Here is a 10,376-nt window from a genome sequence, read left to right as displayed (position 1 = left end):
CCCCGGCTCAGCCCGGCCCGGCTCGGCTCAGCCCGGCTCGGTTGGCTGTGGCCGCTCCGAGCCCGCAGCCCGCTCTCAGCGCGGGCACCGAGCATGTGAAGCCCAAGTCCCAAAGCCCGCCTCTCCTCCCAGGCAGACACTCCTCCTGTGCCTGGAGTTACGCTCGCTTCCTCTGCACATTGGTGTTCAATGTGCAGCTCGGTGGTCAATCATCTGACAAAGAATGAGTCAAGCGGTTAAAAATAAATCCAGCAGTTGCTGGAGAGCATTCGCTGATACCTAAGACAAACTACTGCTGAGGTCTCTCTCCCTTTCCCCCCTTCCTTTTCCCTGCCCCCACTCCTCGGAACACTGCTGCAGGCAGCAGAAATATTTCATCTTTGCCTGACCGGCACATTCATTACTCATTAAGTTTCACCCGTAAACAAAGCTGCACAGCGCCATTTGAAAAAGTTATAGTTATGTTAAGGAACCTTCACACCCATCAACCCCAGGACTGGTTCCAGAGACATGTACCTAGCAGAGGTAACTGGGAAAACCAGTGATTATTTCCATGCCTTTCCCTGCAGCATGAGAGCCTCTATTCCTTGTTGTAAAAATCTAAGCCCCGAGTATTTGATTATTTTCCTTTTTGCATTAGTTACACATCTCATTATTCCCAACAGTTTCAGGAGTATTTCCTCCCACAGCTTCTGATCTGCCATTCTCTGCAGCATATCCCATTTATCTTACATGAGTCATCAACTTGAGTGTCAACCTGGAAGATTTCAGGGAAATGGATCCCCTCTAATTACCTGGCATTGGCCATAAGGGAACAGCAGACAAGTCTGCATTTAATTTCCTGTACTTAGAGAAAAGAAACTATACATAATGTTAAATAGTCTCTACATGTCAACTAGGAACTCTGGCAGGTGTACTTTCCCTTCCCTTTGGCCTAAAAATGCTATCATTGCACACATTTTCCACACCTCTACTTGGTATGTTAAATCCTTCAACCTGAAATTATAAAGGATATCTCCATTCAGATAAAATGTTTCACTTCCATAGAATCAGATTTGGAAATACCTATATACATTGAGATACAGAATTTTTAAAAGTGGAAGCTAGGAAAAAACCTCATCTTTTCCTCTTTGGATCTTTCTACAAGCCAGTGACTGAGCACTGGCTGTTGCCCAAGAAGGAATTGGAAGCTTCTCCCTGTTTGCCTGCTGCTGGGAGAAGGAGACCTAGATCTGCTCAGAACTGCACACTCCAAGGAGGAGTGAGCTCACCAGGCTTTAGCAACCTCTTGACATGTAAGGAGCTGACAATACAGGCAAAAAACTCTTTGCAGCATGAATGATTTGAGGCCACTCTCCCGGCCTAAAAATCAGTTGTCTGCATATCATTTGTACAGAAATTATCAGCTTAAATTATGTTCTGCTTAAATGCAAGTTACAGACTATTCCAATACATTTGCTTTTGCAGTGATTTTTACTGAACACAAGGAAAAATACTGTGGAAAAGCTCCTTCATAAATCAAATTAACTTCCTCACTGCCTGCAGCCGAACACTTACTGTGCATAAGAAACAAAACTACTGTTGAGAAACTCCACACATTCAGAAAATAAAAACAGACAAGCAGAATACAAACACATACTGCTTAAACTTAAACACACATTAAACTCTGACACAGTCAATAAACAGAATATTACACACTTACTGACATAACAAATTATAACTCCACATTTTTCTTGTACCAAGAGAGAAGTTAATTGTTTGGATTGATAAATTATATTCTAACAGTGTTACAATATATAACAGCACAAATTGTTTATGAAAAGGGTACAGTGCACTTCACACACTCTGATTTCCCATTGATTCAGAAAACAGTATTTTGAAATTTTAAAAATTCCATGCCCTAATGAGGAAGTGTGTAATTAAAGGTGCCAGAGAAAGACATTCTTCAGACACCATATTTCTGAAGGAAGTTCTATCCATTCCTATCCCTTTATAGTGCTTTATATAAATTGAGAGTGCCCAGTGCTCAGGTGAAAGCTGATCACAGTTACAGCAGCTGGGAGCAGCTCAAGCCTTCAGGAGCATTTCTCTTGTTCAGAAAGTTGATCTTAGGCAGGAGTTGGTGCTATCCACTCCTCCCCCTTTCCAAGAGTAGCCACCCCACAGCAGATCAATGTGCTTATGCTTCAGCTACTTGAAGTTATATGTCATATTTTACTTCAATTTTACCTCTTAGTTCAATAGAAACTTTAACACAGAGATGAAAATTTTAGAAGACCTTTAAGAAGTCTGATCAAAATCTCAACAGTAAAATGCAAAATCTTTAGTATGAAAAGCAGGAATTACAGAATTTATGAAAAATAAGAATGAGGAAATTCTTGTACAGACTAGGAGAGCTGAAAGGTCAAAATGATGCTGTGTATTTTTCATGTAACCAAATACTGCTGTTGCCAATAAATGCTATACAATATGGAATAGTTGGGTGAGGGCAGACATAACAAATGAAGACAAAGAAAAGATGCATTTGAAGAAGGAAATAGTTCTGCTCCAGATTCAGTTATACTGTGAATATGGAGAATATCTGGATATTCTGCTCAGGGATAAGTTTCTCTTAAATCCCTGCATGAAGAATAACATTTATCTCTCACACAATGAAAAAATATTCCTATTCCAATAACCTTTTGTTTTTCCAGAAGTCTTAAATATACCTTAACCCAAGCTCAATTGATAACTTGGTTTTACTGGCTATTTGAGTGTGCAACATTATAGTTCTTATATTTTTAGTGATAAGGCTTCAAAGAAAAACTAATCATCCCCTCAACATGTCTGTTGGAAAAGTCTAAAACTCTGGGACAGCTTCACAGGCACCTGGAGGCATCTCACATTTCCCAGCTCCACAGCACTGCAACCTGGGAAAAGTGCATGTTCCTATGATGGACTTTGTCAGCATCCCTAAGAGCTGTACCAGAAGAAACAGAAACACTGTTAGCACGTTCCAGTACCAAATTCACCTGCTCCCTACCAGTACCCAGGTGTTCAAAGGTGTCCTGAGCAGGTCCCATGTGAACCCAGGCAGTGCTGCCTGCTACCCCCAGTGCTCACCCACCTGCCAGGTAAGGGCTCCTTCCCTGCCAAATGAAATGAATTTGGAACTCCTCTAGAATGGCTCACTTGTGTTCTTACCTGTGACTGCTAAAGCACCACAATGACTCCTCAGAGTTATTCATGCACTTTCAAATCTGATGGTAATTTTTTAAGCTCTTATGAAGTAGCAGAATTTCTGTCATGAACCACTATCACCACACTGATAGACTGAACACACTGCCTATGTCTGGGCAGTATCTGCCTTGATTGTTTTGGCAGATAAAACTGCTTTGTATTTCAGTTACTTTTGTTGTTGGTTTTAAAGGACCCTAATTCCACATTTCTCTGAAAAGAAATTGTGACTTTACAGGTGGGAACTTAACACCTTCCCATTCAAATCACCCATTCTGGCCTACCACAAAAAATCCTCTAGTGTAAGTATGAGTGAAACAATAGCAACTTATTTGTTCTTTGACTACTCTTAATTTTAGCAGTAACACAGTTGATAGAACAACCCATGAATTATACAATATAAATCAGGGACAGAAAAAGCTTGAGATCTTACAACTCCACTCAGAGTTTGAAATCATTTTGTGTTCAGTGTCTAAAAGTGAGCTGGAATTTGGATTGTCATTTGAAATTGATGGCATTGTTAAAAACAGGCAGAAAACTTTTCAAATTGCAAATTTTTCTTTTTCTCTTTCTGCTGCTGACTATTTAAATGGAGAATGTTTGTAATAGAGAGAACTACTCATTTCCAAACTAAACATTGGACATAAAACCTCTGCAATTTGAGCATGTACCTGTTTCAAATGAGCTGTTTTTAACATTACAAATAGCAAAATGAAACTGAGAATCACAGAGAAACCTATAATGACCTAGAAACAAAACTTGTGGCTGAGAGACTGGTTTCTATCAAATAACAAAACCAAAGGATCTCTTTCAGCTGAAAGAAAATCTTGACTCCTGCATGTTGTATTTTTCAGTTACAGGTTTGAACTTTGTTACAAACTGCATCAGTGTATCCAAACCAGAAGCTGAAGTAAAAGACACACAACAAGCTCTTGGTTTCAGTGAAAATGAAATGTTAGAATTTGCATTATTTTCAGAGGGCAGAAGTACCTCTCATTTGAATTTCAATTACAGTTGAATATACTGTGTAAGAGTGGGTGAAATGAAGAAAAAAGGCCTCAGAATGGAACATTTCTGTCAGTTTCATAAGCCAGAATCTCATTTAAGAGCAATGCATTGCACAAGTTTTTCACAAACATTTGCTTTACATCTAAGGTCATCAGCACTTGTTCCTTCCATTCTTCTGTAGCACAGACTCCAAGTGTTCTGCCAACCTTCAGCCTACAGCAGAAGTGTTATTTAAAAGGTGGAAGTGTCTAGTAGTTATAAATTAAAATTCCAAAGTACAGGAGGAAGCAATGCAGCCCCAGGTACCTTCCCAGTGCCTGCCTGTCTGCCCCTCACAACAAATCCTTATCTGGGTGAAGCATCAGTGATGTGCTGAGTGACATCACTGACTGGGAGCTGCTTCACAGCCTCCTTAAACGCCAAGTAACTAAGCAACAATTGCTTTAACAGTACATTCCAACTCTTCACATCATATGGAACTCATTCCTTTGCAATCCCATCAAAAAGAAAAACAAAACCAAACCAAATGCCCTTGGGTGTTTAAACTCTTTCACTACCATAATAACATTTTCTAATGGGAAAGAAGCCTAATTACACAAATATCCATTTCACCTTGGCTTTACATACACCTTGATGAATATCTTGGTGCTTTATATTGTGTTAGGATAATCTAGTTCTCAATCATGGTGTAATGATTTCTTCGCATAGGAAAATAGTGCTCTGACTACACAGACTAAAGCATCAGTTTACATAACCCCTATTATAACTTACTCTATTACTTCTATAAACATTAAGAACATTACTTCAAATTATTAATTAAGGGGAATTGCTTTGGGGGAGCTCTGTTCTGCCTATATTCTCCACCACTGTGGCAACAAAGACCCAAACAACACAAATAATGGTCACCATCTACCTCAGTCACCCTTCCCAGAAAAATACCAAACACTTAGAGTGATGTCAAATTTATAAGTCTGCATGTTCTTCTACTCCCACTAAAACCCACACAAATTCCTTTTAAGGGAGGACATATGTTGGCAGTGTTCACTGCTTAAATGAAAACCACCTTCCATTTGGTCTTACCCCTATACACATCTAAATTAATAAACATTTTTAAAATGCCTATATAGAGTACATAAAAATGTGCATTTTTGTATATGTTTAACTATACAGATCTACATTTAACTGCATATATATATCCTGTAGAGGACAATATTTAGTCATTTAGTGTGCTACCTCTGATTTGAAGAAGTTGCCCATAGTAAGTGCTGCACACCAATTACCAGTTCTGTTTGCTCCCTGTTACCTTCTTGTAGTGGCTGTGTCACAAACTGACACTTCAACAACATTTGCAGTTAGGATTTAGTTCTAACAAATTAAAACAATTATACAATGGAATTTAAAATTAACTCAACATTCTTTTGTAGCTATGCATTTAGTTGTGCACAAGGAATTTCAAGAAAAAGCTCAGAATAAGACAGTTTGATCAAGTGATCTCTTTAAAGGAAAACATGCTTTCTGTATCTCCTGTAATTACTCAAATGCCAGGCCCCCAAACAGGATTTCACATATACCAGATGCCTTGAATTGAGTCAGTCACAGGTCATGTCTCCTGTGTTAATCTCTTCACAATAAGCAGATAATTAAAAAAAAATAATATCTATAAATCAAACTAAAATGATGGAATGTTTGTTTAGAAGTTTACCAAATGGAATGACCCTGCTGGAATTCTTTCATGTAGCCTGTGAAAATGTCAGAATATATTCCATTTAAGAGGTCACAGTCCCTAGAGATCTCTGAGTTTTGGCTTGTGTTTCTTTTCACATGCTTTAATATTTGAAAATTGTTCCTTGTAGACACTGACTGATGGCCTGGGAATGCTAGGATTGTGGGAACTGGCAGTACCAGTGACAAAGACAGACTTACTGGGAAATCAGTACCTACTTGGTTTGCGCTCTCCTCTCGGAACAGATAGGATGACATTCAAATATTTACAGGGACACCAAGGGACTTCTGCTTTCTCTACTGATATGTTAAAAAAACCAAACAAAACCCCAAAAACAAACTCCCTCAAAAAACAGAGTACTACCAAAAAAACCAAAGCATGAAGACAAATATATATTAATTACAATATGCTGCGTGTTCTTAGCAAAGATTATTTCATAGAATATTTGCATTGGATGTTCCATGGGCTGTTAAAACCTTCATGGAAAGAGAAACCCCAGAATCACTGAGGCTGGCAGCAGCCTCTTGAGATCCCCTGGCCCAAGTCCTGCTGGAGCAGGGTCAGCTGGAACAGGCTTGTCCAGGACACTGCCCAGTCTGATTTTTAGTATTTCCATGGGTGGAGATTGCACAGCCTCTCTGGACCACCACTGTACACACACACATTATTTATGACTACACTATAAATGCACACACACATTTCTACTGTAAGCTTACAGAAAGTGTGCACTTCTTTATCTAGACTGGCCTTTCAGGATACACTTCCTTTGAGGTCTGGTTTGTGGGGGATTTTTATGTTTGGTTTGTTGATGTTATTGTTGGTGGTGGTGCTGTTAATCAGAATATCTGCATGCTGTTTTCCAGATCACACTGCTTTCAGCTTAGTGATTAAGAAACTGCTGAATTTAAGATGATTTTTCAATTATATTCCCTGCCAAGCTATTACTTTAATCAGAACTAAGTTTTCCATTTGTTATTCTCTAGTCTTTCCACTAGCCATCTTTTTTACACTGTGTCTCTCCCAGCTCTCTCAAGAAAAATTCTAAGCACAGTGACCTACCTATATATCATTACAAGGGGAAAAAACACCTAATCACTGATCTTTGAGGAATGGAGAAAAACCTGTCATACACAGATGCAAGAAGAATGTCCCAAATCTCACCTGATTCCCTAATATCAAAATTGCAGTTCAAATCTATTAACTGCACAGAGGATTGAGAATTTGTGCAGAAGCCATAAAACTATGCCAAGAATGCACGTTACCAGTGCTCCATAATGAGGGAGTGGAAGATAAGAGATAACAGGCAAACTAATACACCACAACTCTTAGATGCCAGCAAAAATCCCTTGGATCATCAAATTCATTTAAGTAATACCATTAGGTTAAGTGGGATGTGGATTTCATTCAGTTATTTTAAGAACTGTGTCTCCCAGCTGACTTGACTGGTCCCTTAGGAGGACTCAACATACACCATTTGGAGTATTTGTTTATGTTTGGGTTTGTGTTGGGTTTTGTGTGTGTGTGTGTGTTCCACCTTCCCCTGAATTCCCCACAGTACCCCACAAGCTCTGCAGCCCCACAGGAAGCTGCAATTCTCACCTGACCTTTGGTGCCTCAGGGTCTCTGTTCCTGAGTGTCCCTGTCCTTACACAGCCAGAGGCACTGCTTTCTCCTACTTGAGATTTTACCAGTCTTGCTTTTACTTTAAGATGATCACTGTCCCAAGGCTTTTTTCCTACAAAATATCCAAGACTCTTGGTTCTTCTCTCAATTAGCCCAATTCTGCTGGAGAACAGTTACACAACCCCAAAGGGAAGCAGAAGGATTCCCATTCCTGTGCTGGCTGTGAGTTTGGAGGAGCAGACACCTCACAGATCCCATTGCCTGGAACAGAACTGCTTCTCCACACCACACAAAGGGCAGGGAATGGGCACACTCTCCTTCTGACAGGATTTATGGCCAAAATGCAGAGCCAAAGGGCCCTCAATGGCCTGGACAGGTGCCAGCCACTTATCCACTCATTTTACAAAAATATAACCAGGCTCCCACCCGTGGATGACAACTGCACAAGAGCAACTTACATGTCTCTTTTTCAGAAACTAGAAGCCACTGTCACAAGAAGAGTCTGGCACAATGAGATAGTTAAGGAAGCCACTGCAGAGCCAAGAGAGGCTGCTGTAATACACAAGGAGCTTTCTATTTTACGTGTACCTGGAAATAATGATTGCATGGCTCCTCACACCCAGCCCTTCACAGCTCCCTCTTCCAGCCAAAGTGGCATGCTCACCAGCTCCAGAAAAGTATTAATTCAGCATGCAAAAAGCTCTGGTCATGCACCGCTTCCTTTTTTTGATGGTATCTACATGTGCAATCCCTTCCCATCATTTGGCTCTGAAACAGCAGGTTGGAAAGCTGCAGGCAGCATCATTCCCATCCACCCTCCTGCTGTCAGCAGCAGACAGCCTATCCTTCCCTCCCTTGCCACCTCCTGGCTCTCAGACAGGAGCTCATGAAACTGTGGTACAGTGTGGGCAGCACATTGTTCTGACTGGTACTTGGGCCGTGCCACGCTGCTGCTCCTCTTGTCAGCTTCCTCCAGCACAGCCCAACTCAACACCCAGGCATCAGTCTTCCTCCTCCTGCTCCCAAAGAGCCTCAGCCATGTCACTTTTCCTCCAAGCTGTCCTTCCTAAGGACACAGCATCGTGCCTGAAAAGCACATCCTGGACCCAACCTGGCCTCCTTCAGGCAGGGATGCACACACAGAGCCTTTTCCCAGACTCCAGGCCCACTGCTCATGAGAGGGACTGTACACCCCTGGCTGTCATGAGACTGCCAGGATCACAGACACATCTCTGTCATCACTCAGGAGGTGACAAGTGTGAAGAGCAGAACCAATGAAATGGGAACTTTTGCTGCTTTTTAGCAAGTGGAGCAAGAGTTGCCTCCAGAGAACAGGCATGGAAAACCACTGTAATACACAGGGCACATGGTTACATGATCAATGCACTGAATGTACTGCCTAATTATCCAGAAAGATGCAGACTAATGAGAACCTGAAATTAGTTTCATTAGTATTGCCCACAGCCATGAACTTGAACACAGCTCAAATGAAATAGGAGAACCTTAAAATTATGACAGTCCAGGAAACTGACATATAACATCCACCTCCCAAAATGATCCGTTTGTCTTTGTTCAGGGAGTAAATACCTGCATGTAATAAGTGACTAGAAAATCTTAAGCTGCTAATGCACTCCAACTGTTTTGTTATTGATCCTCTGCTGGAAGTTAAAACCTCTTTGACAGAGTTGGCACAGCATATAAATGTTCCTTTGTAAACTCAAGGGACAATAATTCCCCTGGAGCTTAAGCTAACTATGAGAATTTGCAGCAAACCCACCGAGCTCTGCCCACCCGAACTCTTACTCCTGCTTTGTTCTGCGACTGGATCTCTGGGGAAGAGGGCAGGGGATGGGAGGAAAATGTGAAAAAGGAGAAGGGAGTAACAGCTCCAGTGACTGCTGGCTCACTCAGGCATGCTGTGATTACCTCCATGGTAAACAAAACCAAACCACAGCAGAAGCCTCCTACCCTTGCAGTGACATTGGAAAAGCTGGAAACACAGTTTCTGTACTAACTTGTGCAAGTCAGCTTAACAACACTGCAGAACAACACTAGAACAGTTCAGCCTCCTACTGGACTACTGCCAAAAGACTCATTCAAGTAAACAAAAGGTTTAAAGGATCACTACCAGAGCTCACACTAAGCATAATGCTTCCTGCATGAAAATACCCTACCAAAAAATACCCTTAAACATTTCAGAACTTTTTCAAGTGCCACTGTGTTTCTATGAACTGCAATCTCTTACGCTTATAGACTTTATAAAGTAGTGACATGCTAAAATACTCTTGCAAATATCAATTTTTTGGTAAAAAGTAAAAATACTAAATTATTAAAACTACTTTAAATGTGAATCCATCAAGTTCAAAGTTCAAATTTGCTTCTGACTTTCATCATTTCTACAAAAAATTGTTTCTAGCCAAATTAACTGAAATTACTAAATCTGAACTTATAGATGAGCAATAGTTTGGCTGCTCTGGAGGTTTGACAGGACACAGATACCTACCTCATCCATTTCAGTGTTACAGGAAACTAAGAAAAAAAACCTTTTCCAGAAGTATTCTAATATTGAATTAAAATTTGTAGGATAGAATGCAAAATATAAATTATGTATTATTTATGCAGAAAAAAACCCATTATTGAAAATTATCCCTTTTTATCTGATAATAATACAACTCTAAAAAATATTTCAGCAATACTTGTAGTATACACCAAATGCAGTTTTAAAACTAAAACTTAGTTATTAAACTAAAACTAAAAAATCTCCTGAACTCCATTCCAGGTTCCAGAGTGCCTGCTGCTGCTCCAA

General features: G+C 40.4%; 1 long non-coding RNA gene across 1 annotated transcript in view; it reads left to right on the top strand.

Moving 5' to 3' along the window:
- LOC115947808 overlaps window positions 1–10,376 on the top strand; it is a 51,312-nt gene extending 40,936 nt beyond the window's left edge. The window contains exon 3 of the long non-coding RNA XR_004081667.1: window positions 10,350–10,376. This is a non-coding gene — a long non-coding RNA (uncharacterized LOC115947808). The remainder of the gene's footprint in view (window positions 1–10,349) is intronic.

This window comes from Geospiza fortis, unplaced genomic scaffold (genome assembly GCF_000277835.1).
Source record: "Geospiza fortis unplaced genomic scaffold, GeoFor_1.0 scaffold237, whole genome shotgun sequence".
Classification (NCBI taxonomy): domain Eukaryota; kingdom Metazoa; phylum Chordata; class Aves; order Passeriformes; family Thraupidae; genus Geospiza; species Geospiza fortis.
This window is presented reverse-complemented; position numbering and strand designations above follow the sequence as displayed.